Source organism: Azolla caroliniana, unplaced genomic scaffold, assembly GCF_043228905.1.
Source record: "Azolla caroliniana isolate FFs.n. ecotype wild unplaced genomic scaffold, voAzoCaro1.0.p SCAF_191, whole genome shotgun sequence".
Classification (NCBI taxonomy): Eukaryota; Viridiplantae; Streptophyta; class Polypodiopsida; order Salviniales; family Salviniaceae; genus Azolla; species Azolla caroliniana.
Genome location: NW_028230626.1, coordinates 1 through 13,920, shown reverse-complemented (window position 1 = coordinate 13,920; position 13,920 = coordinate 1). Strand labels below are relative to the sequence as shown.

Sequence of the window (13,920 nt, the reverse complement as noted above, 5' to 3'; positions counted from 1 at the left end):
TTACAATGGCTCCTATCTTGTGTATAGATATATTGCAATCATAGATTAGTAATAAATAATATTTACATATTGCGCAAGCATCAACAAGAAACTGAGGATTACTCTCACACGCTCTCGTTTTTAACATTTAATCATTTCAAGGGGTTTTATCGATGCGACATTACATAGTGATCTATGATGTATCTAGTTTTCCCAATGCCTATTGTTGTACCCCGGAGTCTCGTGTAAAAGACAAGGATCCGAACCAACTAGACTACAATAGAATTGATTCAGTACATGAATTAGTTAATACAATATTCTAGTGCTTTGCTTCAAATAAAGAACTATGACGCAATGTTGATCGAGAGTTCACCATTATTCTACAATCTATGCGTATTTCGGGAAACTCTATGAAGTTATCCAAACTATAATTGTCGGTGTACTAATTTGTCGTAACCATGTTGACAAATAACCACGACTAAATATATTGTTTCTTCTTGTCCCGAACAACCTAATGTTTTGTCAAATTTCATTTGAAACCTCTCCCATTAATTGAATAATGGGATTAAGTTTGCAAGCATCCACAAAAAAACTGAGGATGATTCTAACACACTTTCATTTTTAACATTGAATAATGTCAAGGGCTTTTATCGATGCCACATTAACTCATGATATATGATAGATCTACTTGTACCCGGGCGTCTCAGGTAAAAAGCAAGGATCCGGGGCAACTTGATAACAATGGAATTCATTTAGTAAATGAAATAGTTAATGTACCACTCTAGCCCTTTGTTACAAATAAAGAAACATGGTGCAATGCTCATTGTACCAATGTCCATTATTCTGCAATCTATGCGTATTTTTTGAAATTGTATCCAGTTATCCAAACTATAATTGTTGGTGTACCAATTTGTCGTACCAATGTTGACGAATAACCACAACCAAAGATACTGCTTCTTGTTGTCCCGAACGACATAATGTTTTGTCCAATTTCATTTGAAACCTCTACCATGAATCGAATAATGGGATTAAGTTTAGAAATTGATGTTGGGAGAGAAAAATCAAACTAATGTTCGTCATCAAATCCTTCAAACATAATATTGATTATTTTGTTTAATTGCACATTATCGTAACATCTACTTTAGGTCTTGAGTTTTTGAGTTGTCAAACAGTTAACACATGATATGCGTCCGAAATTTAATATATGATATTGTCGTTTCCATTGCCGGGAGTTGAACCCGGGTCTCTCGGGTGAGAGCCGAGTATCCTAACCAACTAGACTACAATGGATCACATGTTGTGCGCTTTTTATGGTAACGATCATTGATTCGTAATAAATAATATTTATATATTGCGCAAACAAGGATCCGAACCGGCTAGACTACAATGGAATTCATTTAGTAAATGATTTAGTTAATGTAATATTCCAGTGGTTCACTTCAAATATAGAAACATGGTGCAATGCTCATCGACAGTTGACCAATAGTCTGCGATCTATGCGTATTGCTTGAAATTGTATTGTGATATCCAAACTATAATTGTTGGTGTACTAACTTGTCGTACCAATGTTGACGACTAACCAAAACCAAATATACTGCGTCTTGTTGTCCCGAACAACATAATGTTGTCCCTAACCAACTAGATTACAATGGCTCCTATCTTGTGTATAGATATATTGCAATCATAGATTAGTAATAAATAATATTTACATATTGCGCAAGCATCAACAAGAAACTGAGGATTACTCTCACACGCTCTCGTTTTTAACATTTAATCATTTCAAGGGGTTTTATCGATGCGACATTACATAGTGATCTATGATGTATCTAGTTTTCCCAATGCCTATTGTTGTACCCCGGAGTCTCGTGTAAAAGACAAGGATCCGAACCAACTAGACTACAATAGAATTGATTCAGTACATGAATTAGTTAATACAATATTCTAGTGCTTTGCTTCAAATAAAGAACTATGACGCAATGTTGATCGAGAGTTCACCATTATTCTACAATCTATGCGTATTTCGGGAAACTCTATGAAGTTATCCAAACTATAATTGTCGGTGTACTAATTTGTCGTAACCATGTTGACAAATAACCACGACTAAATATATTGTTTCTTCTTGTCCCGAACAACCTAATGTTTTGTCAAATTTCATTTGAAACCTCTCCCATTAATTGAATAATGGGATTAAGTTTGCAAGCATCCACAAAAAAACTGAGGATGATTCTAACACACTTTCATTTTTAACATTGAATAATGTCAAGGGCTTTTATCGATGCCACATTAACTCATGATATATGATAGATCTACTTGTACCCGGGCGTCTCAGGTAAAAAGCAAGGATCCGGGGCAACTTGATAACAATGGAATTCATTTAGTAAATGAAATAGTTAATGTACCACTCTAGCCCTTTGTTACAAATAAAGAAACATGGTGCAATGCTCATCGTACCAATGTCCATTATTCTGCAATCTATGCGTATTTTTTGAAATTGTATCCAGTTATCCAAACTATAATTGTTGGTGTACCAATTTGTCGTACCAATGTTGACGAATAACCACAACCAAAGATACTGCTTCTTGTTGTCCCGAACGACATAATGTTTTGTCCAATTTCATTTGAAACCTCTACCATGAATCGAATAATGGGATTAAGTTTAGAAATTGATGTTGGGAGAGAAAAATCAAACTAATGTTCGTCATCAAATCCTTCAAACATAATATTGATTATTTTGTTTAATTGCACATTATCGTAACATCTACTTTAGGTCTTGAGTTTTTGAGTTGTCAAACAGTTAACACATGATATGCGTCCGAAATTTAATATATGATATTGTCGTTTCCATTGCCGGGAGTTGAACCCGGGTCTCTCGGGTGAGAGCCGAGTATCCTAACCAACTAGACTACAATGGATCACATGTTGTGCGCTTTTTATGGTAACGATCATTGATTCGTAATAAATAATATTTATATATTGCGCAAACAAGGATCCGAACCGGCTAGACTACAATGGAATTCATTTAGTAAATGATTTAGTTAATGTAATATTCCAGTGGTTCACTTCAAATATAGAAACATGGTGCAATGCTCATCGACAGTTGACCAATAGTCTGCGATCTATGCGTATTGCTTGAAATTGTATTGTGATATCCAAACTATAATTGTTGGTGTACTAACTTGTCGTACCAATGTTGACGACTAACCAAAACCAAATATACTGCGTCTTGTTGTCCCGAACAACATAATGTTGTCCCTAACCAACTAGATTACAATGGCTCCTATCTTGTGTATAGATATATTGCAATCATAGATTAGTAATAAATAATATTTACATATTGCGCAAGCATCAACAAGAAACTGAGGATTACTCTCACACGCTCTCGTTTTTAACATTTAATCATTTCAAGGGGTTTTATCGATGCGACATTACATAGTGATCTATGATGTATCTAGTTTTCCCAATGCCTATTGTTGTACCCCGGAGTCTCGTGTAAAAGACAAGGATCCGAACCAACTAGACTACAATAGAATTGATTCAGTACATGAATTAGTTAATACAATATTCTAGTGCTTTGCTTCAAATAAAGAACTATGACGCAATGTTGATCGAGAGTTCACCATTATTCTACAATCTATGCGTATTTCGGGAAACTCTATGAAGTTATCCAAACTATAATTGTCGGTGTACTAATTTGTCGTAACCATGTTGACAAATAACCACGACTAAATATATTGTTTCTTCTTGTCCCGAACAACCTAATGTTTTGTCAAATTTCATTTGAAACCTCTCCCATTAATTGAATAATGGGATTAAGTTTGCAAGCATCCACAAAAAAACTGAGGATGATTCTAACACACTTTCATTTTTAACATTGAATAATGTCAAGGGCTTTTATCGATGCCACATTAACTCATGATATATGATAGATCTACTTGTACCCGGGCGTCTCAGGTAAAAAGCAAGGATCCGGGGCAACTTGATTACAATGGAATTCATTTAGTAAATGAAATAGTTAATGTACCACTCTAGCCCTTTGTTACAAATAAAGAAACATGGTGCAATGCTCATCGTACCAATGTCCATTATTCTGCAATCTATGCGTATTTTTTGAAATTGTATCCAGTTATCCAAACTATAATTGTTGGTGTACCAATTTGTCGTACCAATGTTGACGAATAACCACAACCAAAGATACTGCTTCTTGTTGTCCCGAACGACATAATGTTTTGTCCAATTTCATTTGAAACCTCTACCATGAATCGAATAATGGGATTAAGTTTAGAAATTGATGTTGGGAGAGAAAAATCAAACTAATGTTCGTCATCAAATCCTTCAAACATAATATTGATTATTTTGTTTAATTGCACATTATCGTAACATCTACTTTAGGTCTTGAGTTTTTGAGTTGTCAAACAGTTAACACATGATATGCGTCCGAAATTTAATATATGATATTGTCGTTTCCATTGCCGGGAGTTGAACCCGGGTCTCTCGGGTGAGAGCCGAGTATCCTAACCAACTAGACTACAATGGATCACATGTTGTGCGCTTTTTATCGTAACGGTCATTGATTCGTAATAAATAATATTTATATATTGCGCAAACAAGGATCCGAACCAACTAGACTACAATGGAATTCATTTAGTAAATGATTTAGTTAATGTAATATTCCAGTGGTTCACTTCAAATATAGAAACATGGTGCAATGCTCATCGACAGTTGACCAATAGTCTGCGATCTATGCGTATTGCTTGAAATTGTATTGTGATATCCAAACTATAATTGTTGGTGTACTAACTTGTCGTACCAATGTTGACGACTAACCAAAACCAAATATACTGCGTCTTGTTGTCCCGAACAACATAATGTTGTCCCTAACCAACTACATTACAATGGCTCCTATCTTGTGTATAGATATATTGCAATCATAGATTAGTAATAAATAATATTTACATATTGCGCAAGCATCAACAAGAAACTGAGGATTACTCTCACACGCTCTCGTTTTTAACATTTAATCATTTCAAGGGGTTTTATCGATGCGACATTACATAGTGATCTATGATGTATCTAGTTTTCCCAATGCCTATTGTTGTACCCCGGAGTCTCGTGTAAAAGACAAGGATCCGAACCAACTAGACTACAATAGAATTGATTCAGTACATGAATTAGTTAATACAATATTCTAGTGCTTTGCTTCAAATAAAGAACTATGACGCAATGTTGATCGAGAGTTCACCATTATTCTACAATCTATGCGTATTTCGGGAAACTCTATGAAGTTATCCAAACTATAATTGTCGGTGTACTAATTTGTCGTAACCATGTTGACAAATAACCACGACTAAATATATTGTTTCTTCTTGTCCCGAACAACCTAATGTTTTGTCAAATTTCATTTGAAACCTCTCCCATTAATTGAATAATGGGATTAAGTTTGCAAGCATCCACAAAAAAACTGAGGATGATTCTAACACACTTTCATTTTTAACATTGAATAATGTCAAGGGCTTTTATCGATGCCACATTAACTCATGATATATGATAGATCTACTTGTACCCGGGCGTCTCAGGTAAAAAGCAAGGATCCGGGGCAACTTGATAACAATGGAATTCATTTAGTAAATGAAATAGTTAATGTACCACTCTAGCCCTTTGTTACAAATAAAGAAACATGGTGCAATGCTCATCGTACCAATGTCCATTATTCTGCAATCTATGCGTATTTTTTGAAATTGTATCCAGTTATCCAAACTATAATTGTTGGTGTACCAATTTGTCGTACCAATGTTGACGAATAACCACAACCAAAGATACTGCTTCTTGTTGTCCCGAACGACATAATGTTTTGTCCAATTTCATTTGAAACCTCTACCATGAATCGAATAATGGGATTAAGTTTAGAAATTGATGTTGGGAGAGAAAAATCAAACTAATGTTCGTCATCAAATCCTTCAAACATAATATTGATTATTTTGTTTAATTGCACATTATCGTAACATCTACTTTAGGTCTTGAGTTTTTGAGTTGTCAAACAGTTAACACATGATATGCGTCCGAAATTTAATATATGATATTGTCGTTTCCATTGCCGGGAGTTGAACCCGGGTCTCTCGGGTGAGAGCCGAGTATCCTAACCAACTAGACTACAATGGATCACATGTTGTGCGCTTTTTATCGTAACGGTCATTGATTCGTAATAAATAATATTTATATATTGCGCAAACAAGGATCCGAACCAGCTAGACTACAATGGAATTCATTTAGTAAATGATTTAGTTAATGTAATATTCCAGTGGTTCACTTCAAATATAGAAACATGGTGCAATGCTCATCGACAGTTGACCAATAGTCTGCGATCTATGCGTATTGCTTGAAATTGTATTGTGATATCCAAACTATAATTGTTGGTGTACTAACTTGTCGTACCAATGTTGACGACTAACCAAAACCAAATATACTGCGTCTTGTTGTCCCGAACAACATAATGTTGTCCCTAACCAACTACATTACAATGGCTCCTATCTTGTGTATAGATATATTGCAATCATAGATTAGTAATAAATAATATTTACATATTGCGCAAGCATCAACAAGAAACTGAGGATTACTCTCACACGCTCTCGTTTTTAACATTTAATCATTTCAAGGGGTTTTATCGATGCGACATTACATAGTGATCTATGATGTATCTAGTTTTCCCAATGCCTATTGTTGTACCCCGGAGTCTCGTGTAAAAGACAAGGATCCGAACCAACTAGACTACAATAGAATTGATTCAGTACATGAATTAGTTAATACAATATTCTAGTGCTTTGCTTCAAATAAAGAACTATGACGCAATGTTGATCGAGAGTTCACCATTATTCTACAATCTATGCGTATTTCGGGAAACTCTATGAAGTTATCCAAACTATAATTGTCGGTGTACTAATTTGTCGTAACCATGTTGACAAATAACCACGACTAAATATATTGTTTCTTCTTGTCCCGAACAACCTAATGTTTTGTCAAATTTCATTTGAAACCTCTCCCATTAATTGAATAATGGGATTAAGTTTGCAAGCATCCACAAAAAAACTGAGGATGATTCTAACACACTTTCATTTTTAACATTGAATAATGTCAAGGGCTTTTATCGATGCCACATTAACTCATGATATATGATAGATCTACTTGTACCCGGGCGTCTCAGGTAAAAAGCAAGGATCCGGGGCAACTTGATTACAATGGAATTCATTTAGTAAATGAAATAGTTAATGTACCACTCTAGCCCTTTGTTACAAATAAAGAAACATGGTGCAATGCTCATCGTACCAATGTCCATTATTCTGCAATCTATGCGTATTTTTTGAAATTGTATCCAGTTATCCAAACTATAATTGTTGGTGTACCAATTTGTCGTACCAATGTTGACGAATAACCACAACCAAAGATACTGCTTCTTGTTGTCCCGAACGACATAATGTTTTGTCCAATTTCATTTGAAACCTCTACCATGAATCGAATAATGGGATTAAGTTTAGAAATTGATGTTGGGAGAGAAAAATCAAACTAATGTTCGTCATCAAATCCTTCAAACATAATATTGATTATTTTGTTTAATTGCACATTATCGTAACATCTACTTTAGGTCTTGAGTTTTTGAGTTGTCAAACAGTTAACACATGATATGCGTCCGAAATTTAATATATGATATTGTCGTTTCCATTGCCGGGAGTTGAACCCGGGTCTCTCGGGTGAGAGCCGAGTATCCTAACCAACTAGACTACAATGGATCACATGTTGTGCGCTTTTTATCGTAACGGTCATTGATTCGTAATAAATAATATTTATATATTGCGCAAACAAGGATCCGAACCAGCTAGACTACAATGGAATTCATTTAGTAAATGATTTAGTTAATGTAATATTCCAGTGGTTCACTCCAAATATAGAAACATGGTGCAATGCTCATCGACAGTTGACCAATAGTCTGCGATCTATGCGTATTGCTTGAAATTGTATTGTGATATCCAAACTATAATTGTTGGTGTACTAACTTGTCGTACCAATGTTGACGACTAACCAAAACCAAATATACTGCGTCTTGTTGTCCCGAACAACATAATGTTGTCCCTAACCAACTACATTACAATGGCTCCTATCTTGTGTATAGATATATTGCAATCATAGATTAGTAATAAATAATATTTACATATTGCGCAAGCATCAACAAGAAACTGAGGATTACTCTCACACGCTCTCGTTTTTAACATTTAATCATTTCAAGGGGTTTTATCGATGCGACATTACATAGTGATCTATGATGTATCTAGTTTTCCCAATGCCTATTGTTGTACCCCGGAGTCTCGTGTAAAAGACAAGGATCCGAACCAACTAGACTACAATAGAATTGATTCAGTACATGAATTAGTTAATACAATATTCTAGTGCTTTGCTTCAAATAAAGAACTATGACGCAATGTTGATCGAGAGTTCACCATTATTCTACAATCTATGCGTATTTCGGGAAACTCTATGAAGTTATCCAAACTATAATTGTCGGTGTACTAATTTGTCGTAACCATGTTGACAAATAACCACGACTAAATATATTGTTTCTTCTTGTCCCGAACAACCTAATGTTTTGTCAAATTTCATTTGAAACCTCTCCCATTAATTGAATAATGGGATTAAGTTTGCAAGCATCCACAAAAAAACTGAGGATGATTCTAACACACTTTCATTTTTAACATTGAATAATGTCAAGGGCTTTTATCGATGCCACATTAACTCATGATATATGATAGATCTACTTGTACCCGGGCGTCTCAGGTAAAAAGCAAGGATCCGGGGCAACTTGATTACAATGGAATTCATTTAGTAAATGAAATAGTTAATGTACCACTCTAGCCCTTTGTTACAAATAAAGAAACATGGTGCAATGCTCATCGTACCAATGTCCATTATTCTGCAATCTATGCGTATTTTTTGAAATTGTATCCAGTTATCCAAACTATAATTGTTGGTGTACCAATTTGTCGTACCAATGTTGACGAATAACCACAACCAAAGATACTGCTTCTTGTTGTCCCGAACGACATAATGTTTTGTCCAATTTCATTTGAAACCTCTACCATGAATCGAATAATGGGATTAAGTTTAGAAATTGATGTTGGGAGAGAAAAATCAAACTAATGTTCGTCATCAAATCCTTCAAACATAATATTGATTATTTTGTTTAATTGCACATTATCGTAACATCTACTTTAGGTCTTGAGTTTTTGAGTTGTCAAACAGTTAACACATGATATGCGTCCGAAATTTAATATATGATATTGTCGTTTCCATTGCCGGGAGTTGAACCCGGGTCTCTCGGGTGAGAGCCGAGTATCCTAACCAACTAGACTACAATGGATCACATGTTGTGCGCTTTTTATCGTAACGGTCATTGATTCGTAATAAATAATATTTATATATTGCGCAAACAAGGATCCGAACCAGCTAGACTACAATGGAATTCATTTAGTAAATGATTTAGTTAATGTAATATTCCAGTGGTTCACTCCAAATATAGAAACATGGTGCAATGCTCATCGACAGTTGACCAATAGTCTGCGATCTATGCGTATTGCTTGAAATTGTATTGTGATATCCAAACTATAATTGTTGGTGTACTAACTTGTCGTACCAATGTTGACGACTAACCAAAACCAAATATACTGCGTCTTGTTGTCCCGAACAACATAATGTTGTCCCTAACCAACTACATTACAATGGCTCCTATCTTGTGTATAGATATATTGCAATCATAGATTAGTAATAAATAATATTTACATATTGCGCAAGCATCAACAAGAAACTGAGGATTACTCTCACACGCTCTCGTTTTTAACATTTAATCATTTCAAGGGGTTTTATCGATGCGACATTACATAGTGATCTATGATGTATCTAGTTTTCCCAATGCCTATTGTTGTACCCCGGAGTCTCGTGTAAAAGACAAGGATCCGAACCAACTAGACTACAATAGAATTGATTCAGTACATGAATTAGTTAATACAATATTCTAGTGCTTTGCTTCAAATAAAGAACTATGACGCAATGTTGATCGAGAGTTCACCATTATTCTACAATCTATGCGTATTTCGGGAAACTCTATGAAGTTATCCAAACTATAATTGTCGGTGTACTAATTTGTCGTAACCATGTTGACAAATAACCACGACTAAATATATTGTTTCTTCTTGTCCCGAACAACCTAATGTTTTGTCAAATTTCATTTGAAACCTCTCCCATTAATTGAATAATGGGATTAAGTTTGCAAGCATCCACAAAAAAACTGAGGATGATTCTAACACACTTTCATTTTTAACATTGAATAATGTCAAGGGCTTTTATCGATGCCACATTAACTCATGATATATGATAGATCTACTTGTACCCGGGCGTCTCAGGTAAAAAGCAAGGATCCGGGGCAACTTGATAACAATGGAATTCATTTAGTAAATGAAATAGTTAATGTACCACTCTAGCCCTTTGTTACAAATAAAGAAACATGGTGCAATGCTCATCGTACCAATGTCCATTATTCTGCAATCTATGCGTATTTTTTGAAATTGTATCCAGTTATCCAAACTATAATTGTTGGTGTACCAATTTGTCGTACCAATGTTGACGAATAACCACAACCAAAGATACTGCTTCTTGTTGTCCCGAACGACATAATGTTTTGTCCAATTTCATTTGAAACCTCTACCATGAATCGAATAATGGGATTAAGTTTAGAAATTGATGTTGGGAGAGAAAAATCAAACTAATGTTCGTCATCAAATCCTTCAAACATAATATTGATTATTTTGTTTAATTGCACATTATCGTAACATCTACTTTAGGTCTTGAGTTTTTGAGTTGTCAAACAGTTAACACATGATATGCGTCCGAAATTTAATATATGATATTGTCGTTTCCATTGCCGGGAGTTGAACCCGGGTCTCTCGGGTGAGAGCCGAGTATCCTAACCAACTAGACTACAATGGATCACATGTTGTGCGCTTTTTATCGTAACGGTCATTGATTCGTAATAAATAATATTTATATATTGCGCAAACAAGGATCCGAACCAGCTAGACTACAATGGAATTCATTTAGTAAATGATTTAGTTAATGTAATATTCCAGTGGTTCACTTCAAATATAGAAACATGGTGCAATGCTCATCGACAGTTGACCAATAGTCTGCGATCTATGCGTATTGCTTGAAATTGTATTGTGATATCCAAACTATAATTGTTGGTGTACTAACTTGTCGTACCAATGTTGACGACTAACCAAAACCAAATATACTGCGTCTTGTTGTCCCGAACAACATAATGTTGTCCCTAACCAACTACATTACAATGGCTCCTATCTTGTGTATAGATATATTGCAATCATAGATTAGTAATAAATAATATTTACATATTGCGCAAGCATCAACAAGAAACTGAGGATTACTCTCACACGCTCTCGTTTTTAACATTTAATCATTTCAAGGGGTTTTATCGATGCGACATTACATAGTGATCTATGATGTATCTAGTTTTCCCAATGCCTATTGTTGTACCCCGGAGTCTCGTGTAAAAGACAAGGATCCGAACCAACTAGACTACAATAGAATTGATTCAGTACATGAATTAGTTAATACAATATTCTAGTGCTTTGCTTCAAATAAAGAACTATGACGCAATGTTGATCGAGAGTTCACCATTATTCTACAATCTATGCGTATTTCGGGAAACTCTATGAAGTTATCCAAACTATAATTGTCGGTGTACTAATTTGTCGTAACCATGTTGACAAATAACCACGACTAAATATATTGTTTCTTCTTGTCCCGAACAACCTAATGTTTTGTCAAATTTCATTTGAAACCTCTCCCATTAATTGAATAATGGGATTAAGTTTGCAAGCATCCACAAAAAAACTGAGGATGATTCTAACACACTTTCATTTTTAACATTGAATAATGTCAAGGGCTTTTATCGATGCCACATTAACTCATGATATATGATAGATCTACTTGTACCCGGGCGTCTCAGGTAAAAAGCAAGGATCCGGGGCAACTTGATTACAATGGAATTCATTTAGTAAATGAAATAGTTAATGTACCACTCTAGCCCTTTGTTACAAATAAAGAAACATGGTGCAATGCTCATCGTACCAATGTCCATTATTCTGCAATCTATGCGTATTTTTTGAAATTGTATCCAGTTATCCAAACTATAATTGTTGGTGTACCAATTTGTCGTACCAATGTTGACGAATAACCACAACCAAAGATACTGCTTCTTGTTGTCCCGAACGACATAATGTTTTGTCCAATTTCATTTGAAACCTCTACCATGAATCGAATAATGGGATTAAGTTTAGAAATTGATGTTGGGAGAGAAAAATCAAACTAATGTTCGTCATCAAATCCTTCAAACATAATATTGATTATTTTGTTTAATTGCACATTATCGTAACATCTACTTTAGGTCTTGAGTTTTTGAGTTGTCAAACAGTTAACACATGATATGCGTCCGAAATTTAATATATGATATTGTCGTTTCCATTGCCGGGAGTTGAACCCGGGTCTCTCGGGTGAGAGCCGAGTATCCTAACCAACTAGACTACAATGGATCACATGTTGTGCGCTTTTTATCGTAACGGTCATTGATTCGTAATAAATAATATTTATATATTGCGCAAACAAGGATCCGAACCAGCTAGACTACAATGGAATTCATTTAGTAAATGATTTAGTTAATGTAATATTCCAGTGGTTCACTCCAAATATAGAAACATGGTGCAATGCTCATCGACAGTTGACCAATAGTCTGCGATCTATGCGTATTGCTTGAAATTGTATTGTGATATCCAAACTATAATTGTTGGTGTACTAACTTGTCGTACCAATGTTGACGACTAACCAAAACCAAATATACTGCGTCTTGTTGTCCCGAACAACATAATGTTGTCCCTAACCAACTACATTACAATGGCTCCTATCTTGTGTATAGATATATTGCAATCATAGATTAGTAATAAATAATATTTACATATTGCGCAAGCATCAACAAGAAACTGAGGATTACTCTCACACGCTCTCGTTTTTAACATTTAATCATTTCAAGGGGTTTTATCGATGCGACATTACATAGTGATCTATGATGTATCTAGTTTTCCCAATGCCTATTGTTGTACCCCGGAGTCTCGTGTAAAAGACAAGGATCCGAACCAACTAGACTACAATAGAATTGATTCAGTACATGAATTAGTTAATACAATATTCTAGTGCTTTGCTTCAAATAAAGAACTATGACGCAATGTTGATCGAGAGTTCACCATTATTCTACAATCTATGCGTATTTCGGGAAACTCTATGAAGTTATCCAAACTATAATTGTCGGTGTACTAATTTGTCGTAACCATGTTGACAAATAACCACGACTAAATATATTGTTTCTTCTTGTCCCGAACAACCTAATGTTTTGTCAAATTTCATTTGAAACCTCTCCCATTAATTGAATAATGGGATTAAGTTTGCAAGCATCCACAAAAAAACTGAGGATGATTCTAACACACTTTCATTTTTAACATTGAATAATGTCAAGGGCTTTTATCGATGCCACATTAACTCATGATATATGATAGATCTACTTGTACCCGGGCGTCTCAGGTAAAAAGCAAGGATCCGGGGCAACTTGATTACAATGGAATTCATTTAGTAAATGAAATAGTTAATGTACCACTCTAGCCCTTTGTTACAAATAAAGAAACATGGTGCAATGCTCATCGTACCAATGTCCATTATTCTGCAATCTATGCGTATTTTTTGAAATTGTATCCAGTTATCCAAACTATAATTGTTGGTGTACCAATTTGTCGTACCAATGTTGACGAATAACCACAACCAAAGATACTGCTTCTTGTTGTC

At 34.9% G+C, this 13,920-nt stretch overlaps 8 non-coding genes across 8 annotated transcripts; all 8 read right to left on the bottom strand.

The window, feature by feature from the left end:
• Positions 1 to 1,196: 1,196 nt before the first annotated feature.
• TRNAE-CUC (transfer RNA glutamic acid (anticodon CUC)) lies at positions 1,197 to 1,269 on the bottom strand. The gene has a single exon. It is a non-coding gene; the product is annotated as a tRNA-Glu (tRNA).
• A 1,549-nt stretch (positions 1,270 to 2,818) lies between these two features.
• On the bottom strand, positions 2,819 to 2,891 carry TRNAE-CUC (transfer RNA glutamic acid (anticodon CUC)). The gene has a single exon. It is a non-coding gene; the product is annotated as a tRNA-Glu (tRNA).
• A 1,549-nt stretch (positions 2,892 to 4,440) lies between these two features.
• Positions 4,441 to 4,513, bottom strand: TRNAE-CUC (transfer RNA glutamic acid (anticodon CUC)). Its single transcript has one exon. It is a non-coding gene; the product is annotated as a tRNA-Glu (tRNA).
• Positions 4,514 to 6,062: 1,549 nt separating this feature from the next.
• TRNAE-CUC (transfer RNA glutamic acid (anticodon CUC)) lies at positions 6,063 to 6,135 on the bottom strand. The gene has a single exon. It is a non-coding gene; the product is annotated as a tRNA-Glu (tRNA).
• Positions 6,136 to 7,684: 1,549 nt separating this feature from the next.
• TRNAE-CUC (transfer RNA glutamic acid (anticodon CUC)) lies at positions 7,685 to 7,757 on the bottom strand. Its single transcript has one exon. It is a non-coding gene; the product is annotated as a tRNA-Glu (tRNA).
• Positions 7,758 to 9,306: 1,549 nt separating this feature from the next.
• Positions 9,307 to 9,379, bottom strand: TRNAE-CUC (transfer RNA glutamic acid (anticodon CUC)). The gene has a single exon. It is a non-coding gene; the product is annotated as a tRNA-Glu (tRNA).
• Positions 9,380 to 10,928: 1,549 nt separating this feature from the next.
• TRNAE-CUC (transfer RNA glutamic acid (anticodon CUC)) lies at positions 10,929 to 11,001 on the bottom strand. Its single transcript has one exon. It is a non-coding gene; the product is annotated as a tRNA-Glu (tRNA).
• A 1,549-nt stretch (positions 11,002 to 12,550) lies between these two features.
• Positions 12,551 to 12,623, bottom strand: TRNAE-CUC (transfer RNA glutamic acid (anticodon CUC)). Its single transcript has one exon. It is a non-coding gene; the product is annotated as a tRNA-Glu (tRNA).
• Positions 12,624 to 13,920: the final 1,297 nt, after the last annotated feature.